The following is a 27,973-nucleotide window of genomic DNA, read 5'->3' as shown; positions in this document are numbered from 1 at the left end:
ATATATATATATATATATATATATATATATACACACAGTGCCTTGTGAAAGAAACAAAAAATGATGAAAGCTAATTATTAAAACTTAAACTAAAATTAAAATGAAAACTGAACGCGCACACACACGTTTGTTTTTGTGAATTGTGGGGACATTCCATAGGCGTAATGGTTTTTATACTGTACAAACTGTATGTGCTGTTGCCCTACACCTAACCCTACCCCTTACAGAAAACTTTGTGCATTTTTACTTTCTCAAAAAAACTCTGTATGATTTATAAGCATTTTGAAAAATGGGGACATGGGGTAGTGTCCTCATAAGTCACCTTCTCCTTGTAATACCTATGTCATACCCACGCCATTATACAAATTTGTGTCCTCATATGTCACAAAAACGTGCACGCACACACACACAACAAATTTACAAATTTGTGTCCTCATATGTCACAAAAACGTGCACGCACACACACACACACACACACACACACACACACACACACACACCTATATATATATATATTAAAACAATTATTAATAATACTATAATAATATATAAATAATACTAAAATAACACTGGTCTAATGTGAATGTGTAGTAAACTGCTGTTCCTGCCACTTGATAAATATTCAGTATTTGTTGCATGAAAATGAACTGCAAGGAGGGGCAGTTAGCAGTGAGAACTCAATTTCTTTCATCCTCTCTGAGCCGGCTGCTGTTTATTCGTGAATGTGTGCTCGTGTGTGCGCCTGTCCTCTCCTTTAAAGGAACTGGAGTGGGCCGCAGGGTAGATTACCGCTGAAATCACGGCTTGTTCTCTCGCTGTCGGCTACCAAGTGTGAACACACTTCAACTCTGGAAAGAGAAGAATAAAAATGAAAAAGAGAATTCGAGAACCAAAGCATCTGAAACTATATATTCACACACATATATATGTAAACACAAGCCTCTGTTCTGTAGTACAATTAATTGTGACACTGTAAAACAGTAAACGATCTGAGAGGAGTAAATAAGGTGTTTTTTCTTTTCTTTTTGTTTTCATTAAAAACAGCATCAGCACTCAGTCTCTTCACCGTCACGCCAGCATTCCGGATTTGTATTCCTGGATGCACAAACAGTGTGTAATTATCCCAGCCTCCCTGCTGTTCTTTCTCTCTGTCTCTCTCTCTCTCCCTCATTCGATCTCTGCATATCCCACACCGGAGAGACCGAGACCCAAGATTATTCTCTCTCTCTCGCTGTCGCTGTCACACAAGAGGAAAAGAGCTCCTCTCTTCATTACAGAAGGACCTGATCCAACTTGAAAGATGCAGCCATTATTCTTGACTGTCTGGACTCCCCCCCCCTCTCTCTTCCCTGTCACAGGCTTATTGTTTGGCCTCATGGGGTTGCATTTTAAACCTGCACTGTCGCTCTAGCCCACAGAACGAGGGCTTCATCGACTACTCATAATGTCTGCATGATGTTAGAGGAAATTCTGGAAATTTTTTTTAAATAGTTTTATGCAAAAATAATGACATTTGCTTCATAATGCAGGAGTGATGCATGTATGTGTTTATACTGCAGAGGTGTGATGCAAAAGACAGTTATGCCAAATACACATAATAATAACAACAAAATGATGACATTTGCACAGGAAGAAAAAGTTATTAGTAGGCCTACTTGTAAACCACATATTCTGCATGACAATATTCTACATCCTTAATCCTACCCGATACCTAAACTTAAAAACGACCTGATTAGCTATTAATAAGCAGTAATTAGGAGTTTATTTAGGCAAAAGTCATAGGTAATGGTTAGTTTATAGTGAGAATTGGACATTAAAGTAAAGTGTGACCAATATGTGACCCTGGACCACGAAACCAGTCATAAGGGTCAGTTTTTTGAAAACTAAATAAGCGTTCCATTGATGTATGATTTTTTTGGATATACAAGAGATACAACTATTTAAAAATCTGGAATCTGAGGGTGTAAAAAAATAAAAATATTGAGAAAATCACCTTTAAAGTTGTCCAAATTATAAGTTCTTAGCAATGCATATTACTGATCAAAAATATATAAAAGTTTTGATATATTTACAGTAGGAAATTTACACTATCTTCATGGAACATGATCTTTACTTAATACCCTAATGATTTTTAGCATTAAAAAAACAATAATGACCCATACAATGTATTGTTGGCTATTGCTACAAATATACCCGTACTACTTATGACTGGTTTTGTGGTCCAGGGTCACATATAATAATAATAATAATAGTAGCAGTAGTAGTAGATTTTAGTAGTGTTTTTGTTTGTTTCTTTTTAAATTTATATTATTATAATTACAATTATAATTAGTTCCATTCTTTTAATTTGTGTAAATATTGCTGAATTTCCAAAAACATGTTTTCCAAGTAGGCTGCAGTACCACCCATATTATTCTCCATTAAAATTTTTTTTTCCCTTCAGGACAACAAGTGAGTGTTGCAGTTCATTTGAAATGATTGTCACTGGAATTGGTTTTGCAAGGCACAGAGAGAGTGATGGCCCCAGTCATTATGTCTCTGCCCGCTTAGCATGCTGGTAATTAGGGACGGAGAGAGAGGGAGAGCAAGCGAGCGAAAGAGAAAACGAGAGGAGAGGAGAGGCTGCCACTCTGGTTCACAAGGGTGAAAGAGACTTTATTAAGAGTCAGAGACAGATCACAACTGCTAAGTGACCCACCAAGGTCAGGATCAAGGGCAGGCTTTGTAATTAGTATGCGTTTCTAGGAGGGAGGCTACAGTGCCATTGTTCTGCCACAATCAAATTAGCCCCTCCACTGTGGACCCTGTATCACGACCTCAGGGCCTGGATTGCTTCTTCTGACAGAATAGCAATGATATAAGAGAATATGTACTCTGGCTCTGTAAAACTAAGGCACTTCCAAATTTCAGATTTTATGTGTTTATCGGCGACTAGTGTATTAGACTTACTAGACCAGTATTCCCTCATGGCCCCTTCACTGAGGCTCAAGTAGCCCTTCATTGATGCCAAGCCACAAATGTTCCATTTATCTAATATGACACCATGTCCTAACTAGACACAATGCGATAGAAATCTGGCAAAAAGGTAGTTTGTCAACCACATATCTACGAAATGTAGTAACAAAATCAGTCACAAATCACAGCCAATCAGAAGATCATGTGGGCGGGCTCTATCTGCAAGTGCACTTCTGTCTTGCACTTAGAAAGAAATGAATAAGTGCATAAAATAAACCATTTTAACATTATTCGTAATACATACTGAGTGACTGATTCAATCTTTGTCATGGATTTATATATATATATACTCGAGATTAAACCATTTTAATATACAAAACACAATCAGTACCTGAGCTGTCAGCTGCAATGTTGCAGAAATAGAAACCATTCTAAAAATAGAATTCCTTGTCGCTCGACGTGGCGACTGGTTAAAACAAAAATGGAAAAGATGCTAAACATGTTGCGGCGTTGTACCTGGTTACTAAAGCACACTTTCCGCGTCTTCTGTGTCATAAACTATCACACTTTTAGAGGAATTAGATACATCAGCTACGGCACAATCGACACAGCAAACGGCAGGGAGATGAACCCAAGACGCCAGCAGTGTTACTGCAACCCTGACTGCAGATACCCATCTTCACTCAGCCGCGTCCTCCCCTCACACACACACACTGCATTGAAACGCTCCGTTCTCTCCCTCCAGCATCCTTCCCATTAATTCTCTCCCTTTCAGCCACTTGCGTTTGTCTGATTTAACAAGATAAGATTTGAGAGCTGATGTTGGCTGTTCTTAATGTACCATAGGGTCCACAATGGGAGCTGCACCCCAGCTTCTGAGAGAGGCATAAATCGGCTATTCAGGGGGAACAGGGAAAAAAAGAGAATTAGATATGCAGCATAACAATTTTACAGCCCCAGTCTCAGAAATAGTGGAGATTAATGTATCATACATTATACACTGTCCATCGAAAGCTCTAATACACTGAGCAGGCTTGCATAACAAGAATAAGACTTTTTAAGAAGTGCTCCTAAGGCCAGCCTGACCTCGGTAATTGATTCGGATCTCTACGCTCCTGTCGAGCAGTCTAACCAGAAAGCTCCTGAGGAAAAATATTCTCCTATTGTACAATTGTGATTTAGATCATTGCAGATAATTCAGTGCCATTGACTGCAGATAAGGGAGAATGTGAACTTGAAAGTAAAATCGTATAGAATAGATGAAATATTTGAGTTAAAATGTTGCTGTTAATGGTTAATGTGCTGTTCAATTGGACTTTTTGTTATGTTGTCAGTTTTGGGGCTTGATACTGTGCTTAATGAAGAGTTGTTTAGATTGAGATGACATTTATTCTATATGATGCTTAGGCTATAGATCAGTGTCGTCTGTTTTTGCTCTTCCATCTAACACTATATATTACTAAACTTTCATAGTGCATTTTTAATAGTTACTTTTAGTATGTTAATATGTGTCATTGCTAGTTTGTAGCTAATTAGAGCGTTTGCTTGGCATCTCTAATTGTATTAGCTGGAACCTGCTTAAGGACCCCCCTGGGATACATGTATGCCTGGTTGGGAATCACTTGACTAGACTGTTATGTTTGTTCTTGCGCTACAAAATTGTTGGATTGTTTCTTTTTCATTGGTTATCATGGCAGTCATTCTTACAGTTTTTATAAAGACCAGTGAGCTTGTATCTGTGGCCATAGCCTTTAAAAAATTAGATAAAAAAGAACTTTACTTGAAATTGACAAAACTTTATCATAAAGAATACAGTCGAAACATTACATTTTACAGATTAAACTTAAATTTACAGTAGAATATATGTGTGGTGTGAAGTTCCCTATTCTTGTAGAATTAGGTAAATTATTTAAACTTGATAGTTATCATCCTTGGTATGAACGGCTCTTGAGAGAGAGGAAGAGAGTGCTAGGAGTGGTTTGCGGGGATTGTGGGTAGAGAGACATGGTTCAAGTCAACTTTTCATAGGTAAGCATGCAGTGGTTAGCCAAGAGATTTGAACCAAAACCCATCAATTACATATTTACATTCTTGTTTTCTGTCTTTCTCGCTTTTTCACAGTAGACCACAATATGATATTTCATCGCAAGCGTCTCTGAACACACTTTCCGCGTCTTCTGTGTCATAAACTATCACACTTTTAGAGGAATTAGATGCATCAGCTACGGCACAATCGACACAGCAAACGGCAGGGAGATGAACCCAAGACGCCAGCAGTGTTACTGCAACCCTGACTGCAGATACCCATCTTCACTCAGCCGCGTCCTCCCCTCACACACACACGCTGCATTGAAACGCTCCGTTCTCTCCCTCCAGCATCCTTCCCATTAATTCTCTCCCTTTCAGCCACTTGCGTTTGTCTGATTTAACAAGATAAGATTTGAGAGCTGATGTTGGCTGTTCTTAATGTACCATAGGGTCCACAATGGGAGCTGCACCCCAGCTTCTGAGAGAGGCATAAATCGGCTATTCAGGGGGAACAGGGAAAAAAAGAGAATTAGATATGCAGCATAACAATTTTACAGCCCCAGTCTCAGAAATTGAAATAGTGGAGATTAATGTATCATACATTATACACTGTCCATCGAAAGCTCTAATACACTGAGCAGGCTTGCATAACAAGAATAAGACTTTTTAAGAAGTGCTCCTAAGGCCAGCCTGACCTCGGTAATTGATTCGGATCTCTACGCTCCTGTCGAGCAGTCTAACCAGAAAGCTCCTGAGGAAAAATATTCTCCTATTGTACAATTGTGATTTAGATCATTGCAGATAATTCAGTGCCATTGACTGCAGATAAGGGAGAATGTGAACTTGAAAGTAAAATCGTATAGAATAGATGAAATATTTGAGTTAAAATGTTGCTGTTAATGGTTAATGTGCTGTTCAATTGGACTTTTTGTTATGTTGTCAGTTTTGGGGCTTGATACTGTGCTTAATGAAGAGTTGTTTAGATTGAGATGACATTTATTCTATATGATGCTTAGGCTATAGATCAGTGTCGTCTGTTTTTGCTCTTCCATCTAACACTATATATTACTAAACTTTCATAGTGCATTTTTAATAGTTACTTTTAGTATGTTAATATGTGTCATTGCTAGTTTGTAGCTAATTAGAGCGTTTGCTTGGCATCTCTAATTGTATTAGGTTTAATCAATTCCCTTATTTGATCACTGGTATTTGAGTAGCAGGGATGTATGCCATTCTGAATTGAATTAATACTGAATTCAGAATTTGAATTAAAATTAGATTTGATTTGATATTGCAAACAGGATGCAGAATTGCAATTTGAATTTTATGCATGTAGAAAATAAAATGAACAAATTCAAATAAATATTTTGTTTGCATTTTTCATTGTTTTTAATATGTGAAATTTTGTGGATCATTGTAAAAGAACACTCCCATTCCCAGAATGCATTATCTGTGTTGAATTCCTAATTATCTGTGAAATTCAGTCAATTAAATGTAAGTTCATGGGTTAGTGAAATGTTTAAAGGAACATTTCACCAAAATAAACATTCTGTCACAGACTTTATTCTGTGTAAAATAAAATATGTTAGGTAAAATGTCAGCCTCGGTCATCATTCATATTCATTGCATGCGATGAAAGTGAATGTTGACCGAATCTGTCAGTTCTAAGCATGCTATATAACATATTTTGTGTTCTACATAAAGTCATACAGGTTTGGAACAACATGAGGGTGGACATGACAGAATTTTGTGGCCAAAGAATTGAAATCAGTGACTGAACAGTGAAGATGTGTTGCACAAAATATGAATCAGGTCAGAGAGGACAACACAAGCATCACATGTATAATCTGTGTGTTTATTAATTTTTTTATCTTATAGTTACTCATCATAAATGTTTATTGATCATACTTACCATACCTCCACAGACTTCCTCCATGCGGCTGCTTGTATCTGTTTGACAGTCCCCCCGTCTGTCTGTCTGTCTTTTTCTGAGCGTTTGTGATCACTGATTGGCGAGCCCCTGGTTTTGATTAAGTCAGCTCGCTTTGAAATCAGACAGCAGGCACATATCTGAGGGCATCATGCAGAATACAGAGGTTAAAAAGCTTACAGAAAAGGATCAAGTTTCTAGCTTAATAAAAATAAATTCAATGAGAAAATTAAAATGAATCACAATGTCGTCTTCAGAGTGATTTGCCATTATGTCTACTCTAATTTAATCTTTTATTTTTGTGTTTTATACATTGTTGCTTTTGGATTTTCAGAGATGGCCATCTAAATGATTCATGACTATATTCTGACGTTATGTCAATGTTTACTATTCTAATATATTTTAAAGTGTTATTCATTCTTGTAATGATAAAGCTGAATCTTAAGCAGCCATTACTCGAGTCTTCAGTGTCACATGATCCTTCAGAAATCATTCACATATGCTAATTTGGTGCTCAAGATTTGCTGATTTGGTTTATAAATTGATTTGTTTGTAAGATTGGATGTTAAATGACCTACATTTGGACTGCAATTGGCACAAATGTACGTGTTATAGCCTATTCTTTTAGTCGTAACAAACTTTTTCGAGTTGTTTGCATATCTTATGTTTTTGCTTCTAATTTTATTCATTTTGAATTAAAATGCTTCCTTTTTTGCCATTTTGATGTTTAAAATGAAACATTCATGTCATGAATTATTACCATTTGGACATAAGTTGAAGTAAATTTCATTAATTATTTTTTTCTACATGACACACATAATGAAACAAAATATAAAACAAAAGGACCATTTCTGCATCAGTTGCACCATTACTGCAAATAACCTAGTAGCTTGCAGTAGGTCTGCCGTGAATGGTTTATAAATTATCATTAAAAGTAAATTCCCCTACAGAGAAAGTGAATGGGGTTTCTTCTTCCGGGAACTCGACCATTGCTCTCAACTGTCATCCTGGCTATTGTTACATCATCGCTACCATTGTTACATTATTAATGCTACACCATTGCTAGCACTTTTAAATCCATTATGATTATTCCAGCCACTCCACCATTTCCACTGTTACTCACATTGAGGACATTAGTTTTTTTTTTTTTTACTCCATTATTACATAAGTTTCACCATCTTTACACCAATTATCATTATAACACTTCTGGTGCTATTGATGTGTTATCACATATTACGTCACATAAATATTCTGCTGTGTCTTTCTTATTAAGTTTAATACCAAGCCCATCAGATTGGTCTTTTTAACATAATGTTCATATTTGTGAAATTTGTCAGGTTGGTAAGCATAACCGCTTTTATCCTGGATGAAGAGGAAATGAGAGTTTATGTAATGTAACAAAGGCACGGATAATCTCCTCCATAATTTCCCCTGTCGTTGGTCATATCTTGCACATGGTGCCTCAGAGATGAGGAGATACAACTGCATCATTTCTCTAGGTAAGTGGAGGAGGGGTCCGTTTCATCTTTGGGGGAACTGCTATCCTAGCGTCTTTGCCCCTCCTCTAACGCTGACAGTTACCGCTCTCACTCCTCTCCCTCACTCCCTTCCCTCGAGCTTCCGTCTGTATCACACAAACAGTAGGAAACAGTTGATTTTCATTTGCTGTTGCCGGGCAATGCGACGTGATGTCTTAACACTTGTAAATGAACACTCCTCCTCCCTCTAATCTGTCACTTTAATGCGCCATAGATTTTATTTGTTTTTTTTGGACTCTTCAATAAAAGCTGCAATTGGATCTTCCTGTTTGAGAGCACTCCGTGACAGATATTGTCTGTCTAAGCTGAATGTAAAAATGCTGACGTGACAATCACAGCCAATCAGAACATACTGGTATTTAGTATATATGTGCAGGACCAGTTAAATTTCTATGTGGATACAGAAAGTGACCAACAAAATATGCAAAATACTGTATTCATTCATTGCATGTGGTTGTCTCTGGTTAATTGGACCAAAATCAGGGCACTTTTGTCAAAAATGGATGAGTGAGTGATTGAGTTATTTATTTCAAATATTTTTTATTTGGTTATGTAAACTAAAATAGTTTTATACATATTATGTATTTATTTATTTATAAAAACTCAGTTTAGTTTGCCTGGTATGAAGTATCCCCAAAAAAACAAAACATGTTTTCTTCTCTTTTCCCCCTAATTTGCTGTCTTTTCCTCTCTGAACCAAATTGAACCAGTGGACAAATAGGTCCCAATGCTTCTCGTATATGACCACAAGCTCGGGCATGTCAGCTGCCTCTGCTCTCCTCTTTAGATGACAGATACATCAGGTCTGGGTTCAGCTGCAGGGCCTCAGGAGAGCAAGAGGAAGCCACTCTCATCCTGGCCCAGTGCTGAGAAGTGTATTGCGGGGAGAGTTTCTAGCTCCACTGGGAACCGCCTGGTGGCTCTGCCCTGGCCATGTGAGAAGCTTTTGTCTCAGACCTCTTTGAACCTCTCAAACTGAAGCCCACTACAAGACCGAAATATTTTCCATTGTCCAGTAACATTTCCTTTGGTCTCTCCTCTGTGTCTGTTTCTTGTCTAGTCAGAGGACGATGGTGTAAGAGGAACTCAGTAGGCCAAGATTAAAAAGCGAATTCGGACGATAACGCTCAGACTAGAAATGTAAGTCTTTGTTTTAGGGTTTATTATGAGCGCAGATGAAACACATGCACGCACACGCTCACACATGCACGCTCATTGATAGAAGTACTGTATTTTTCATTATCAGACTCTGTATCATGCTGTGCCTCGCTCTGGTCTCAGTGTGTGTAGTTCAGGCCTACATTATCTTGAGAGTAGATTTGCTCATATTTGCTGATGGCTTCTTTTTTAACAATGGTCCATCAGGCTGCTATCATCAAAGGTCCTGGTTTTAGGTTGAATGGCTGCATCTTGGGAGCACATTAGCCTGTGTGTGCATGACCTGGTTGTGTGGCTTTGATGTGCCTTTGTTCTCTGACCCATTTGAGTCTTGGCTGGGCTTGTGGTTTGCCTGTAAAATGAGGGTGGCAAAAAATCCATGGATCTGGGTGTAACCATAGTCCTCTTTCAGCAGAGTCCCGTTAAAAAAGGGCCCCTTCATGGCACCGTGTGGCAAGTTCATGCATGGAGGCAGATCATAAGCTAAAAAAAAAAAAGTAATTTTTAAACAAATTATTTAAATTAGATGCATATAAATAAACTTCACTCTACTTAACCTTACTCTAGTTATAAAAATAGTTAAATTAATTCCAAAACAAATCCAGTTGCTTTGCCATTTACCAAACTTTTTTAGTCATTTTAATTAAATAATACACATTTATTCTGAATTCATAATGTTTATAGCATTTCAAGATTACACAATTCAGCTTGATTTATTTAATGTATGAATACATGTGTGTACATTAGAATAAGTTGAGCAGAAGAATGGTGCACTATAAAAATGTTAACATCTTGGTTAACAAAGTTACCTTACAGTATACTCTACAGTGTAAAAAAAAATGAAATGCTTTAACGTTATTTGTAATGTTATTGTAAAATACTGTCAAAATTCTAAGTTTTGATATGCAAAAAACAAAACAAAACAACAACAACAAAAAAGAAGTTAAGACATATTTTTGCAGTTCAAGAAGATTGTTATAACGTTAACATTGTCGCTTAATGAAATATATGGTTTTTAGTTGTTATCTTCACATTATTTTTATAGGTGAATTTCAAGCAACCTCAAATGTGAATTTTTTACCGTAAATTTAACGGAATATAATTAAAAAGTGTGTATTTTTGATTATAAGCTTTGTAAGAACTAATCGTCATGTCAAAACATTCTCTCCACTTCAAAGTGAATATTATAGTTGTTAATTAAAATCCGCTCCATATAGCACAAAACTTAGCATTCTTTCATTTGCGTCTGTCTGTAATAAACTTTCTTTGTGAAAGCTCAGGTAGTCTCAGCGTTCAGCATCGAATCTCCTCTCACTGTTGTGACACACTTTTTCTTACTCATTGCTTTGTTAAACTTGAGTTAGGTAGATTTTTATCCTATTAAAAGTGTAGAAAGTCAAACTTAATTTTTTTCTATTCCTGTAGACAAGCTGTGTTCAAAAACATGTCTTTTTAAAAATGAGGACAATTATGCATCTGTGCCTTTGACACTGAGCTAGATTTCAGCGCAGACTACGGAGGGTAAATTGGCCTATTTCAAGCACGGATCTGACATGTTTGGAGTCAGATAATGTGCGTCAAGGAGTGAAGGCCCAAAGTGATTAAAGCTAGCCCAGACATAATTATGTCAAACTCTGCAGTTGTCCTAAGCCCTTTCTAGTTGAAAGAGATTCCTCTGAAATAACACCAGAGATGAGAAGGGGGAAAGGAAGGTGAATGTAAGAAAAAGTGAAGGGAAAGGGTTTTGAAGTGGTTTGCCACATTACTGAAGTACCCTCTACTGACCCGTCTGATTTGGGTGAACAAGGCACCTGCTTTGAAAAATATTGTAGCCATTTTTATGCAACGCCACAATGCAAAAGAAAAGGTCAACTGATATATTTGTCTTAAGATCCTAGTCTCACTTCCGTAGTAACACTTTTTTTTCAGTACATGAACTGCTTGTTTTGTGAATTCTGGTTTATTAGGCTAAACGTTCTCTTAAACCAACCTAGTTTATTGGTTTTAACTGGTTTAAGCTGGTTTTAAGCTGATGTTTAGCTGGTTTAGCTGGGTAGCCAACTGAAAAATGCTATTTTTTCTTCTTCTCAGCAGGGTGAACATCAAATAAATCATCCATACATTACTTAATGGAATAGTTCCCCCCCCCAAAAAAAATAATAAAACTTATGTCATAATTTACTCACCCTCAGGATGACAGATTTTTCATTTTTGGGTGAAATCCACAATTTGTGTTGGAACAGCACAAAACAAACAAAACTTTCATTAAACTTGTTTATGTAACTGCCATTTATGAAGTGAATGACTTAATTGATGACTTAATAATAAACCACTCAGATACTTCACCGAAATGTGTCATAATTTAGTATGGTGGGATTAAATTTCAAAAATGGATCCATTAGTTGCGCTCATTTGTATGTGAAAATGAGTTTAGCCACTAAGTAAATATATAAACCTGTCATAATAATAGAACCTGATAATGGAGTGCTGGCTGTATTCTTTCATAGGTCTCTTTCTTACAATCTGATTTCCATATAAAAAAGGGATGACGAGGTATAAGGGTCAGCCTCATTTGAGTCTGAGTTGCATTTAATCATGCACCAGTGTGTCCAACTGCAGGTTTATTACAGCACACACAAACAAATTAACGAGGCAACTCTATCACAAGCTATTTCAAAACCACACCTCGCACCTAGCATTTTATTAGCTCATTTGGCATGTCAAGATCTGTGGGAACAGAGAACATAATCAAGCATTACCTGTATTTATGACGCTGTGATATAAGGGTGAATAAGCCATCAATCAATACGCAAAAGAGGCTGTTATTTTCAATTAGCAAGGGATCAGATTCGAATGAACAGCTATATTCCATGCCAATGCGGGGAACATGGGGGGAAAAGGATGTTGTGATGGTCTTTTCCTGAGCAAATGAATAGAGAGCTCTTATCACTGGCAAGACTCTATAAAGCAGCTAAATGAATAATCATCTGTGAGTTAGAGAGAGGGTCCCTTTTTAACAAGCTCAATTTGAACCCTGTAACACTGGCAGGCTGAAATAAATGGAAGGATGATGGAGGTAGAGAGAATAGTGAGATGGAATTGAGCAGTATTTTATAAGAATTCTAGAGTGCTGAAAATTACAGTTAAATGACGTTTCTGGAGTCCTCTTCGTGGTTTTACTTTTCTGTTCTCTTATAAATAAATGCATCTGTGAATCTTAAATCTTTTAAAGTTAATCAAATGTGACTCCTATGATATACACATGTATGTAGTTAGTTAGTTAGAATGTCTAGGTCTTGTAACTGTCCAAAGAAAAAGGGAAGAAGAAAAAAACTATTTGAATTAATGAGTAAATCATCATTTACTCACCCTCAAGTAGTTCCAAACTTTCTTCTGTGGAATATAAAAATATAAATTTTTTTAGTATATAATCTCACAGTTCTGAGAAAGCAGGTCAGAATTGCAAAATTTAGGCTAAACTCAAAGTTCTGATAAAGAAAGTCGGAATTGCGAGATGTAAACTCACAATTCTGACTTTTTCTCAGATTTTCTTGCAATTGTGACTTTTTTCACAGAATTGCATGATTATATCTTGCAATTGTGACAATTTTTCTCAGAATTGTGAGTTTATATCTCGCAATACTGACTTTATAACACGCAATTGCGAGTTATCAAGTCAGAATTGTGAAATATACAGTAAACTCTATACAGATTCTGAGAACATATCAAACTTTTTTCCACCTCAGGATTGGACTTTATAACTCGCAATTGCAAGTTTATATCTCTCAGTTCTGAGAAAACAAAAGTCAGAACTGTGACATAAAAAACTCACAATTACATTGTTTATTATTTATTCAGTGGCGGAAATGGGCTTCCATACCATTGACTTCCATAGTATAGAAAAATACTGTGTCAACGGGGATCATCAGCTGTTTGGTTACCCACAATTCACAAAATATCCTCTTTTTGTGTTCAGCAGAAGAAAGAATTATTGAGGAAAAAACAACAGCAACGACTGTATATCGTATTATAAATCGATTATATTGAATTATACATTTTATATTTTATTATGTATAATTTATTGTAAAAAGTTTATAATAGAAGATTTTTATTAAGTATTTTATAAGCTTTGCCCATCGAATCAAAGTCAGTGTAACCAATATGGAGGAAGCCTTTATCATATAACTACAAAATCATAATATAGAGGGATTAATTAATTTTTAAAGGATTAATTGCGATTATTAATTAACTGTGATTTATTTATTCATGTATTTATTTATTTTTTACAATTATTACGTTGTGTGTTCCCCCATAAGAGCACACAAGAGTATTTTAGCCATTTTTACTTGGTTACATCACTTCAGTCATGAAATATTTAGTATAGTGTTTTAACTGAATCTTTGAAAGATTTCTCTTTTTTTTCACCATTCTTATTTGTTTTTGACCCATATGTAGTGTTTATCATATTCATATACCATGTCATTTACGTATATGGTACTCCCAAGATACTTCAAAGGAAATGGCTTTATAAGTAGCTCTTTAAATAGCCTTTTTTTGGCTATTTTGATTTGCAGTTAGCATGAGCATTTGAAGGAGCATCTTTAGTCTGTGTCAAGTTTTAGCTCTTTATGTGTCTATGAAATCTGTTTATGGGCCTCTACAAAGAGAGTCTGTTAACTCGTCTGTGTGGATATATGCCACTAGCACATATACGCCAGCTGTTTTTGTGTCTCAGGCATTTGAGAGCTGGGGAGGGTCTCATTGCATCGCTCCTAGGCAGCGGTGACGGTCATATTGCAGGAGACTCGGGCCGAGCCATATCCGACTGTTTATTCTTCGGTAGGCTCTCGGTCCACACTGATGAGCCATCTGGAAATGGTTTGGTGCCATCTTCTATAAAAATCATACCCCTTTATGAGCATGACCTCAGGCTCATCATCACTCATGTACTGTACGGCCATAATAAGAATATGATATGCAGAGCTCATGCCACAGCGCGTTGTCTTCTGATGGCATCTCCCTAATGGCTGCAAATACTCAGTGCCAGGCCCTGATTCAGTTCAGTGTTTACAGAAACAGTCAACTTATACCTCAGTCTAACATGATTTTTTTTTTAATCGTGTGTGTCACCGACTAGATCATCTCTTAAATGCTTTTCTTGTTTGACTTTCCATCCTGTAAAAGTTTATCCAGTAATCCTTTGAGTTATCTGAACCTTTTCTTCACTTCTTTGATGTGGATTGTTTTAATGGGGGAGTTAAAAGAAGTTGCTCACTTTAGTGTACACTTTGAGATGAGGTTTATTAAAACAACATATATATATTTCATTGGATTCCCTCACTCGCCCAAGAGAGGCTGACGCTCGTATTTACCTTATGAAGATTAGAAGAAGACATCAATGCCTCTGCTTGACTTTGGAGTTGTTTGTTTCCCGTATTGGTGAGGAGCACTTTGAAGAAACGGCGGTTGGAAGTGTCTGTCTGTCATTAGTTGTTTTTATATTCCTGTTTGTAATTCTTTATTGTTGGGGTAATATTATTATATGCTTATTTTCCCTGCATTGACTGTGAGTTTTCTCATCTCTATTCAGGAAGTAGGTAATTCACAGGGGCCTTTCAAAATGTCCATCAAAGGTTTATGTCAGCACTAAACCTCGGCCTGTTATTGGCTGTAATTTTCTAATCTTCTTTGTTCTAGTATAATATTCATTGCACAAAATTGTGCATGTGAAATATTAGCCAATGCTTCAGTCACATTATGGCAAAATCAACTTAAGCTCCTTTAAAGAATTTATGAAATTTTAATAAGCAGTGTCACATTTGAACTAATCATACACAGAAAAGCCGCCCACAAAGCCTGCCGTGTTTAGTTTCGAAATCCACATGTTAATTGCACATCGAGCGCCACTATGAAATATAGTATTTTCCTACTAGATGTTATTGTTGCTGTTTGTTATGTGCATTATGTAAACTAAGCAATACACCAGCAATTGTCTGCATAGCTTGACAATATTGAAACAATTGTACCTAAATTCCCAGACTAATAAAAAACAGATTACAGTGCGCCGGCACATGGAGATCAGTGTTAAATCATTATGGTCTCGAACGTTAGGTCATGCTGATTTCCATAATGCATAATCTCGCCACATGTCGGCCTGTGGCTTCTATCGAGGGAGGACACTGGCTCATGCGTGTCCTTCCCTACCCCCTAATGAAGCTGCGCTCTGTCTGGGCTCTGGCCACCCTGCTTTTTCTCGTCTGTCTAGATTACCAAGATCACAATCTCTACATGCAGCCAATTACATACATAGAAATTGAATAGATGAAGAACTGAGCAAAGCAGGAATTGGCTTCCTAGAGAAAAAAGGGCGGCAAAAGATGGGGGTCTGTCCTTGTTTCTCTCTCTTTTCTTCCACCTGTCTCCTCCCATTTGTCTTTTACTTGGTGACAATGTGGGCGAATTCTGTGCAGAAGTGAGTATCGCTATACACTGCTCACACCAAAGGCAGAGCACTTTAAGGGAGCACCGTAGGGTGTTACAGTATCGTGTGTGGCCGTTTGGAACATCCTACTTTGTCAAAAATGATTTGGTGATGATGAAACCGTTCAGAAAGTTTAGCAAAGTAAATGTTACTAAAAGGCTGAATTGAGAAAATAAATAAATATATAAATAAACGTTTGATATAAAAGCTATTATTATTATTAGTAGTAGTAGTAGTAATAATAATAATAATAATTTGTTTATTATTATTAATTTATGCTTATTGTTATTATTAATGTATTATTATTATTATTATCATCATCATTATTATTATTATTATTATTAATAATAATAATAATAATAATTCATGGTCGTTGTTATTATTAATTTATGATGATTATTATTATTATTATTATTATAAAGCTATTTATTATTATTTAACATAACATTATTTAACATTTATTTACTCTGTGATTATGTAAAACTTAATCATTTTTTATTTTAAAAAAGTAATTTACTTTTGTTTGATCATGAATATTTTGAATGTTTTGGGTAAATAAATAAATAACAATAAACATACTTTTTAGGCACTTTATTTATTAAATTTAAATGTATTTAAAAAAAAAAACTATATAAAATTACTTTGCTTATGGATAAATTTGGTATTTTTATGTCTAAAATTTTAATGTAATCAAATGAAGAAAAAAACATTTATTGCACTCTTTGTTGATGTAACAATATGTAAATATGTACAGTACAAGAGCAAATCCCATGTAAGATAAATAAACTACCTTCAAAATGATTCAATCTCTTTTATTTTATATTAAGACCTAGCCACTCAGTGTCACATGATCATAAACAGCTAAATAACTTCCTTGAAGTGACCATTGCATATACTTTCCATTAACAGCCTTGTGGAATGACGATTGTGCACTTTCTTTTGAAACAACTCTTCAAGTAACGTCCCCTTCCCACAAGTAACCTTCAAGGTCATAAAATGCATCTGCCCTAAATATGTCTTTTTCTCTATGCATCTTCCTTCTCTGTCTCTTGTAGTTCTTGTAATTATTTCATTAATTCTCATCCCTTGCTCTTTACCTCTCACTTTATTAGTCTGTCTCAGGATGGCTGTTTTGAAGTGTGAGACCTGGGCTTTTATTCTCTCTCTCTCTCTCTCTCTCTCTCTCTCTCTCTCTCTCTCTCTCTCTCTCTCTCTCTCTCTCTCTCACTCTCTCACTCTCACACTCAGACAGACTCTCTCCATCTTCCTGTGCTCATGTTCAGGGCTGCTTTTTATTTACATTAGCCTGGCCGAAAGGCATTGTAGGAAGTTTCAAAACCAGGAGCGCCACAATGGCTCCTTTAAGCTGCCACCCAAAAGCCATTTGCAGTCGTGGCTAAGAGGATTTGTGACGCGTCTGTGTATCAGCCTCTTCGGAAATAACAGAGCCACTTTCCTTAAGCTTTGGACAAAAGTCAAGCACCACTAAGCAGAGAGAGAGAGAGAGAGAACATTTAGATAGAATATATTTAAAAAAAATGTAATATCAACCTTATTGAAGTCCATTCAGTTGTATAAAGTCCATCTTACGGTTGTAAAATTGTCATCTTAGTTACTGTATTTTCTTTGTAGTGTGGTAAGGGCAATAATCGTGATATCAAGGTTACTAAATGGCAATGGCAAGGTCCTTGGATCAGAAGGCTTTCAACATCAGCATTTAACTGACCAGACATATTTCTTGCCTCCTTCTGTCCTAAATATCCCAGGCGTTCATCCAGGGTTTATTTTCTCTTGTCCACTCAGCTCTGTTTAGATCTAACACCAGCGATTTCTCCCTCTTCACATTCCACAATGTCCCTTTATGATGCAAATGCTGAGATTGACATCCTGTTTTGGTTGCATCTGAGAGTGCCAAATTTCTGATTAGCTGCCGCATTTAAATTTGATTTAATCTGGGTCAATTTGCAGAAGAGTTAAGATGCCAAAGCACTTTTTCTTCCAAGCTCATGGATATGAGGGCTTTTAGGTAAGAGTATTTTCTATTTTCTTTCTTTCTTCACTTAAATTTATCAAATGGAAGAATCTATTTGTGTTGGGTCTACATTACTAAGTTTTGTTGCACTGACTGAATCTAAGCATTGGATTTCTAGTTCTCAGCATACTGTGCATAGGACTTCATCGGGCAAGTTATTGTTGAAATTATTTTATGTTTTTGTGGGAAGGGAAAGGCTTGTTAGTGTTTTATGTTCTGTTGTGTTAGGAATTATACGTTTCTGTTATGTTAGAGATTTTGGTATTTCAAATGTGCTTAAAGGTTGAGGACAGTTAGATGAACACAGATGAATGTTGCTTTGAACAAATGAGTAGTCTTGCTCATCCATACATATATTAATGAAAGAGATATCCATTATAGTGTGTGTGTGTGTGTGTGTGTGATCAACACACACACAAGTAAAAACAATATTATGAAATATGATATCAGGTGTGTAAGCCACTCATTTCTCTAAATTTACTCAGCGACTCTGAGACTTTAATTTAAACATATTAACATATAATAGTACTATTTTTTGTGTATGTGTGTAGAATTTAGAATGTGTTCCTAAGGCCTTTAAACAGAAACTGTATTAACATCAAAACAAAACTGAAACAAAAATGACATTCAATTTAAAAAAAGTCCTTGTTTTTCTACATGCCACTGTAGAGTAGATTTTCTGAATGTTTAGTTTACTCTGTACTTGATGTCTCATTCCTTTATTTCTGACTGAGTGTGGTTGTGCTGGACGGAGCTTATATCTGGAATGTGAATTTATGTAGGAATGACAGTATCACAATAAAACTCTCTGACTCCGACGGCCCAGAGCTCCAGGCCACGACATTAATCCTCATTTTCTCCATCCTTTCTTTTACTTTTGATTTCTCTCTCTCACTTTTTTCTCTCTCACTCTTGCTTTCTTCAGCCGGTTACGCAAAGCAGATGGCTGCAGTGGCCCGAGTCATCACAGCACTGACGTATGGACAGTCTGATCGAATTATTACAGCTCCTAGTTCATCACCGAACAGAGCCTGAAGTTTGCTTTCCAGATATTTACGAGACAACTATACATATTGCATGAATGTTGATATTGGGCTGGGTATATGTGGGTGTTTATTTTTCACTGCCTGTTTGTTTATTTGTTGTTGTGTATACTGTCATGATCTTTCATATATTTTGGCTTGTTATCTTGAATTTCCGATTGCTTGTGCATCGTTTTTCATCCACTGTAGTATTCAAATTATCCGTTTATTATGTTAAATTCTATGCTAAAGAAGGTCAGTTTCTGTAAATGCCCAAAATTTTGTTTTCTGGCATATTGTAGGTACTTCAAATAGTCTTTTGAACGTATACTCAAATATTCCAAGCATAACAAACAGTTTATTAACTATAAAAGATAAAACTATAAATAAATAAACAATCAAACATTTTAATTTACTTTTACATTTTAATGTTTGGGGTCAGTAAGATGTTTTAAATGTTTTTGAAAAGTCTCTTATGCTCACCAAGGCTGCATTTATTTGATCAAAAATACAGTAAAATCTGAAATATTTGTACAATTTAAAATGATTGATTTCTATTTTAATATATTTTGAAATTTATTTCATTTCTGTAATGACAATGCTGAATTCTCAGCAACCGTTATTCCAGTCTTCATTGTCATGTGATACTACTTTGGTGTTTACAATAAAAGTATGAATTTCTTAAAAAATAAATACATACAAAGTTAAAAATTACATTCAGTACATTAAGGAATTCTATTTCTATTTGGAGGAGAAAATATGTTGGTTGGAAACCAACATACTAAACTTCTGTTACATATTTCCATCACCTACTCTTGTTATTTGCACATTTTGTCTGTGCATTCAGTGTCACACCTTATGATTACGCTTTTTGTATCTCTCGTGTCTTCATCTGCGTCCTCCTCTTCCTCGTTTCCTCTTTTACCCCTTCCATATTGTGCTGCCGCTCCCAGTCTCTGCAGGAACCACAGGGGATCTTGTTTATTTACTCTCTTCTTGGGAATCAAAGCTGTCGCAATCACATGCTGCCAACTTTATGGCACTCCCAACCCCCCCGTTCCCTGTTTTGTGTCTTCCTTTCCCCAGACACTACGGCCTCCCACTTCCTTCACTAGGGGGATTTGCACGGCAAAGGGCCGATGGCCGAGCAGGGCTCACCAGTCGCCGATAAAGCGTACGGAAGTCGCGCATATGGAGTTTGTTGAGTGGAGTCAGTGACAGAGAATGAGCAGAAGTCCCGGCGGTGTTGATTTGTACTGTGGCAGGGACCCCCGTGCCTAATAAGACCTCAGTCTCTGCATAGTGTCTGACACCACCCTAATACAGCATATGGAAATGAGGCGTGCATATTATTTACTCTCTTCTTGGGAATCAAAGCTGTCGCAATCACATGCTGCCAACTTTATGGCACTCCCAACCCCCCCGTTCCCTGTTTTGTGTCTTCCTTTCCCCAGACACTACGGCCTCCCACTTCCTTCACTAGGGGGATTTGCACGGCAAAGGGCCGATGGCCGAGCAGGGCTCACCAGTCGCCGATAAAACGTACGGAAGTCGCGCATATGGAGTTTGTTGAGTGGAGTCAGTGACAGAGAATGAGCAGAAGTCCCGGCGGTGTTGATTTGTACTGTGGCAGGGACCCCCGTGCCTAATAAGACCTCAGTCTCTGCATAGTGTCTGACACCACCCTAATACAGCATATGGAAATGAGGCGTGCATTTGGCTAGTGCTAGGTGAGATCTGACCCCCTGCTACATAAATCTGTGCAGCGGCTGCATTGGCTTTAAGGGAGGGTTGTAAATCAGTCTCAGTAGATACGAGAATATTGCGATGTGGATGTAATGCACACAAAGGTGGTTCTTCGCTTGTATATTTTATGTTTTGTAGCCCGTCGTTTCCATTTGTTTTCCCATTCTCATTTGAAATCCTATCATGAGGCTGTAATAATGTGAGGATATGTGTGCGCTGGAGAGTGTGATAAAAAAATAAAGATTTTGAGTTTGTTTGCATTAGCTCTGAAGTAGATGAATCACTATGTGTATCCTAGTGCAATATATTTGTGAATGTGTGTGATAAGGGTTTTCACAGAGGGTTAGTGTGCTACATTGAGTTATGCATGTTTGGTTCATGTTTTAACTACGTTGTGGATAGTGAAAACAATAATTTAGCAATATTGTTGTTTGTCACAATCAAAACTGCTTAAGTGTATGGAAGCCCATTTCCGCCACTGAATAAAAAATATAAAACTGCGACTTTATCTCACAAATCTGACTTTTTTCTCATAATTGCGAGTTTACATCTCAAAATTCTGACTTTTTTCTCAGAATTGTGATACAAACTCGCAATTCTGACTTTTTTTCTCAAAACTGTGAGATATGAACTCACAATTGCTAGTTAAAAACTCAGAGTTGCGAGATATAATCTCACTGTTTATATCTCGCAATCGTGACTTTTGTGAGCTTACACTATATCTCGCAATTGAGACTTAATTTCTTAAAACTTTATAATGCGCAATTGTGAGTTAAGTTAGAATTGTGAGATATAAACTTGCAATTCTGAGTACTTCAGTCTTTTTTCCCCAACAGAATTGGACTTTATAACTCAATTGCGAGTTTGTATCTCACAATTGTGAGAAAAAAAGTCAGAATTGCGAGATGAATAATCAAAAGTGCAAAAAATGATGCGCTAAAATTAAAATTAATTAAAAACAAATCAAACCAGATCTGAAAATTTGAAGTGCAGTCACTTGGTTCTATCCATCATTGTTGATTGGCTTTTGGGATGTGGGAATTAAATTCAAAAATGGCAGATGAATAATAACTAAATAATTGGAGAAGTCTGGGATACATCACCTGAGAACAGTCTGTTGTTTCACAGAAAGATAAAGTTATGGTATTTTGATTAAAAATTATGAAGATGCATGAATCATTCACAATAAGATTAGTATCATGCATTTACAAAAATAGATGGGGTGAATTTTCATTTTATGTTGACTTTGCATGCAAGACTCCCATCATTAGTCACTGTTTACGTTCATTTAAACCAGGTCCTTTTCACATCTCAACACTGATTTTTCTTAATCTCACTGTTTCTGTTATCAGATTTCTATTCAAGTAGCTTTAGTGTTCAGAGGAATTTTTTTAGCTAGCTCAGTATAACAAGAAAGTCTCCTTCATGATAGAACAACAAATATTCAGTTTGCTTATATAGGCTGCTGTCCCTGATGCTGATCAGCCATCACTAGTATACTATGTCAGAGCTGGACTGATGTGTATTTGTGTGTGTGTGTGTGTGTGTGTTGGGACGGAGCCGCCCTGCAGCCCTGACATTGTGTGAGCTCTGATAGCGCTGTATGCCGGTGACCACTGATTCATCTGATGGCATCTGCCTCCAACGTGCCTACACACATTTTCACGTAGCTGCAGGGTGACAATCCTTGAATGTCAAATATCTTTTAGCCTCTGTTCCTTCCAAAATATCATGAATAATGTCAGCCTTCACATTGGAGAATGTCCAAGTCTAACAACTCGTCCCGGCAGTCTCGAATCTATCACACACAGGCGCCAGCGTGACCCGTTACATAAATCAGATGGAAAAGAGCAGGGCTGGTCTCCGTCATTGATACAGTATTGTCACAATCCGTCAGTGACATCGGAATTTCTGCTACACACTACTTTTTTGTGTCTGTCTTTCCTTGGATATCTCATTTACAAAGAGTTTGGAGACTATACACTGAATTATTGGATTTGATTGGCTCATTTTGATTAGAAATGCAGACATTTTGTACCAATGTAAGTAACAGGCCATGTGACATAACGACCCAGAATGTCAAATGGTTGAGCCTCTTCTATAAGATTGTTCACTCACTATTTTTATCAGATTTTTTTAAAGGTTTAATTTGGATTAATTCACGGATGTGCTTCACTGTAAAGGCAAAATGAAACAGATGGTCTCCCTCCCTTTCCCTCTTCTGCCATGAATTCGGGAGAAAACGGTGCCACCCGCAGTATCGATATTCAGCGATATTCGAGAAAGGCTGTCTAATTCTCCACGTTGAGTAAAGGTTTAGGTGTTAGGCGTTTGTGTTTTTCCCTGATGGGTGCTTTTTGTAAGCGAGTGCCTCTCCTCATCCGTCGTGGTTAGAAGAGTTAATGGACTAAATGCGAGAGAGGAGATAGGAATTCTCCTATTTTCTGCTTCCTACTGTTTTTCCCATTGCCTGGCCCGGGCTGTTAATTTAGGAGAGAACCAGATAAATTAGAGTCATGTGGTCATATGTGATATTTGTTTTTGCTACACAGCTGCAGGTACCCATAAAACGCTCCGAATTTATTTGATTTGGACAGAGGCCTCTCACTCTAATTTACCAATCTCGTTGTTTCTCTTCGCACAACCAGAGCCGGCTAATTATTTTATCCCCTTAAAAAATAAACGTGTTTCTGAATCTCTTGTGTGGGTAACAGCCTTTGCAAATAGACTGGAGCAGGTTTCTTGATTTTCTCTCTATTGCTGACAATTTTCCTTCTCCTGGTTAACTCCCTGTGAAAGCAATTTGCCCCATACTCAGGAAAGGTAATGAGCAGATGGTACCATTGTAAATGATGATGCGCCCATAATAAAGAGTTGATAAACACAGAATTACAACAGGGTGGTGGGAGCTAAACAGCACAGAGGTCTGCCGAGTGGCCTAAAACGCTCTGCGCTGCCCGTTGGCACCCTGTGGCAGACCTGAAACTTCCAGTCCCGGCTTTCACTTTCTCTGCGTGACGAGCGGTTGCCATGTTGAATTGGACATATCAGGGAAAATGGGATTTTCCATGTGATTTTAAATTTTTTTTGCCATTTAAAACAAAAACAAAACAAAAAAAGTTCTGCTTATACTCTAAAGTCTAACTTAACCAAATTAACTACTGGAAACAATTAGTCAAATCATGGAAAATGGGATATAAGACTAGCCTAACTATTTACTAGCTATTTATGGAAACAACCAGGCAAATCATGGAAAATAGGATTTTCCTTGTTGTTTTACCGTGTTTAAATAAATTTCAAAGAATAGCCTAAGAAATCATGAAAAAAGGGGACTTAAACAACATCAAAGAAAATCCAATTTTTTTAATGATGTAATCAGGGAAAATGGGATTTTCCATGTGATTTTAAATTTTTTTTGCCATTTAAAACAAAAACAAAACAAAAAAAGTTCTGCTTATACTCTAAAGTCTAACTTAACCAAATTAACTACTGGAAACAATTAGTCAAATCATGGAAAATGGGATATAAGACTAGCCTAACTATTTACTAGCTATTTATGGAAACAACCAGGCAAATCATGGAAAATAGGATTTTCCTTGTTGTTTTACAGTGTTTAAATAAATTTCAAAGAATAGCCTAAGAAATCATGAAAAAAGGGGACTTAAACAACATCAAGGAAAATCCCATTTTTTTAATGATGTCTTTGCAGTTAATTTCAGAGTATAACTTGAACTCTTAAATAATAAATGAATTATTAAAAATATGAGGAATTCAGATAACACTCTAAAGTTGAATGCAAAGTCTAACCTAAGCATTTATGGAAACTAATCAAGTTACTCTGAAATCGGTGAAATGTTTGTAATGTCAACTGTGCGTATATTACGATATAGTCATACATTTACACACAAACACATATTCAATATTCAATAAATCAACCTCCATTGTTTAAAAAAACAACTGGGTAAACTATGCTAAAACAGAGAGGTTATCGAATCAAGAGAGGGTATCTACGTTAGAGTTTTAAAGGTACAGTAGTACAGCCTCTTTAATTATATGATGAGAGAGTAAACACTAAGGGTGTGTCTCAATCAGCTCCCTAGCTCCCGAGCTGTGAATCAGTAGATCTTGTACACGAATTCAGTCACTGGTAAGTTCCCTGACTCACTGCACATTGGGACAGTGATCACTCGAATTCCAGTGACATGACTACGTACAGTGTCAATGGACAACATAGTAGAACGTCACCGCTTGAATTAATAAACAACAGACAGGACCGATCTCTTTTTGATATTATTTTTTATTCTCTTTAAACACATCGTTCTGTTACATGTTCTTACAACAATTTCAGCCTAATTGTAATTATAAATGTTAAATAAATGTGTTCATTACCTGTCTAGCGATGTGTTTATGTTGAAATATACAAATTATGTTGAAAAAAACGGTGTCTTTTCAAATCTTCTGTCGCGTGTCATTATATTTATTGAGTTGGCTCGTGTGGTTTATGTTTCACGCTTCAGAAATGTGACGTTATTTCCGGTAAGGGAGCATAGTGAGCATAGATGCTCCCTAGTTTTTCCGGTGCACAATGGGATTTTTCAGAGAGCGAACGTTACAGTGCACTGGAAGGATTTCACGATTGAGACAACCCTAAGGCTATGTTTACACTAGTGCGTTTTCGTTTTAAAACACATAACTTTTGCTACGGTTATGCCTGTTGTTTACATAAGCATGTCTAAGGCTGAGGCTAAGACAAAGCATTTAAAAAAGGGCGATAACAGATCGCGTTACAGGCTGTGTGTATCTCCCTGCCCATGTTACATTACGAGTGGGGATACACACAGTCTGTGTGTGGTTTGCTTGGGAGCGAATCACGCAAAGTTGGCTCTCGAGGAGGGAGCCTTCACCAGCGTTCCCCCGCGGTGTTGGCCCCTGGGGATCAAGGCTCACTTTACTAGAGGTGTGGCGGCCTCCAAGGCCTTTCTAGCAGGTGTGTCTATGCAGGACATCTGCAACACTGTGGGTTGGTCCACGCCCCTAACGGTTGTCAGGTTCTATGGCCTAGATATTTGGGCAGGGATTTGTAAGTCTGGTGGCGTGGGCATACTCATTCCCATAGCGTTCGACGCAGCTCGAGTTCCTGAAGGGGAACGTCTCCAGGTTACGCATGTAACCATGGTTCCCTGAAGGGAACGAGTCGCTGCGTCTCAGGCCATACTTCCAGTATCCCTGCAAGCGCTTGCTTCATTCTTAGAAGCTGACGCCGGTTCCACTGCACATGATTTTATAGCTTCCTGATTATTACGTCACCCGCCCGTGACGTCTCGCCCATCTATTGGACTGATTACAAATGTGATTCAGAGCATGGTCATGCTGAAGGCGTTCCCATAGCGTTTGACGCAGCATCTCGTTCCCTTCGGGGAACCATGGTTACATGTGTAACCTGGAGACATTTTTACTTTATTATTAGTTGCATTTTTGTTCTGAATTTTTTGTCAAATTTAGTTTTAGTATTATTCATTTGTGGTATTTTCATGTTTAGTGCTGGCAAGTTGTAATTGTAAGAGTTTCAAGTTTTGAAGTATTAAGCAATGCGCCTCTGAAAACACTCAAAAGGCAGACACAAATGTGTGTATGGGCAGAGGGCCAGCACAGGCTCAGACGGGGGGCTCAGTGATCTCAAATGGGGGAAGGTTGTGAAGGAATGCTTAAGGACAAAACTGTTTGATGGAGGAAGTTACGAAACAAGAGCGAACGGAAGGACATCGGGAGAAACAGAAAACAAGGAACTGAGCCAGTCAATGGGCAGACATTAGCAATAGAGAGATGGAGGAGGAATGAAAGAAAGATCAAAGTGAAGGCAGAGAGAGATTAGGAGAAAAAAACACGCATCTGTGTGAGGGAACTGTTGTCCTCTTGAATACACGAGCAGAGCACTTTCCCACCTGTCCAAATTTAGGTGAATAGTGAAGTAATTGGAGACAGATGTAATCAATTCGGGTCTCACATACTTCTGATAAAAAAAGAAAAAAAAATCTAATTTCAAATTAATACTGTCTGTAATTTGACGAATAAATGGCAGTGGGTATTATTAAATTATGTTTTAGACAACCTTGAAGTTGCTTCTGCCATTGTCAAGTAAAGATTTCCTGCCAAAAATTTAGGCATCCTATAAATCAGCTTTGCCATTACAGGAATAAATACATTTGAAAATATATCAAAATAGAAATGTAAACAATATTACTGTCTTTACTGTATTTTTAATGAAAAAAAAAACAAACAAACTTAGACTTGGTGAGCATAAGCAACTTCTTTCTATGTTTTACAGACCCAAAATTTATATATTTATATTGCTTTCTTGTGTTTTGTTTCTTCAAGGATATCTTTTTCTTGGATTTCAGGTTCCATTAGTTCTCCCAGTTTAATGTATTACAGAAACAAGAGCTGTACCATAAAATCATAAAGCACATTTACAGTGTGTAAACCAAAGGAGCATGAGAACAGCTGAAATTAAAAAATGAGCCCAGACCTAAACAAAACGTAAGATCTGTTTTGATATGGAAATACTGAGACATTCGCATCCTCAGATTAAATATTAATAAAGTGCTGTTTTTTACATGTTCATAATATTCATTATGTATTCTTTTTCTTCCATTCAGATCAGGAACAGAGTTCGAAAAAAACGAGAGAGAAAGAAAAAAAAACTTTGAAAATTGAAAATGGTTGGATCAACTCTCCTCTTGCTCTGACACCAAAGCGAGATGTGAGGTATAATAAGGCAATACCGGACCGCTTCTATCTGAAAAAAAAAATACATATTGAAGAAGGTCACAAATAAACCTAACTTCTGCCTCATACTGTACTTTTGTGTGAGAGGCTGTATTCACATTAAAGAGGGTGGTATGACCAAAATCTTGAAGTGTGATTAAGCAATAATCCTATAAGCAAAAGTGTTGTTGTTCAGGTAATCACAGGCATGTTGATATTCAGAACAACAGCATCATATTGCTTTTTACAACAGTTCAAAAAACAAAAAGTTAGTACTGGGAAACTATTTTAGACTCAGTACCGTAAGTTAATTAGACT

The 27,973-nt window shown here is 37.0% G+C and overlaps 1 long non-coding RNA gene across 2 annotated transcripts in view; it reads left to right on the top strand.

Moving 5' to 3' along the window:
* Positions 1-27,973, top strand: part of LOC107560456 (uncharacterized) — a 157,021-nt gene that overhangs the window by 117,998 nt on the left and 11,050 nt on the right. The window contains exon 6 of one of the 2 annotated variants that reach the window (XR_001605732.1): positions 1,045-1,329. The exons of the other annotated variant lie outside the window; for it this stretch is intronic. This is a non-coding gene — a long non-coding RNA (uncharacterized lncRNA). Of the gene's footprint in view, positions 1-1,044; positions 1,330-27,973 lie in introns of those variants that run through there. 2 annotated transcript variants of the gene reach the window in all.

The sequence above is a fragment of the Sinocyclocheilus grahami genome, unplaced genomic scaffold (assembly GCF_001515645.1).
Source record: "Sinocyclocheilus grahami isolate Dianchi unplaced genomic scaffold, SAMN03320097.WGS_v1.1 scaffold728.1, whole genome shotgun sequence".
Taxonomy (NCBI): domain Eukaryota; kingdom Metazoa; phylum Chordata; class Actinopteri; order Cypriniformes; family Cyprinidae; genus Sinocyclocheilus; species Sinocyclocheilus grahami.
Note: the sequence above shows the minus strand (reverse complement) of the source record. Positions and strands in the feature narration are given on the sequence as shown.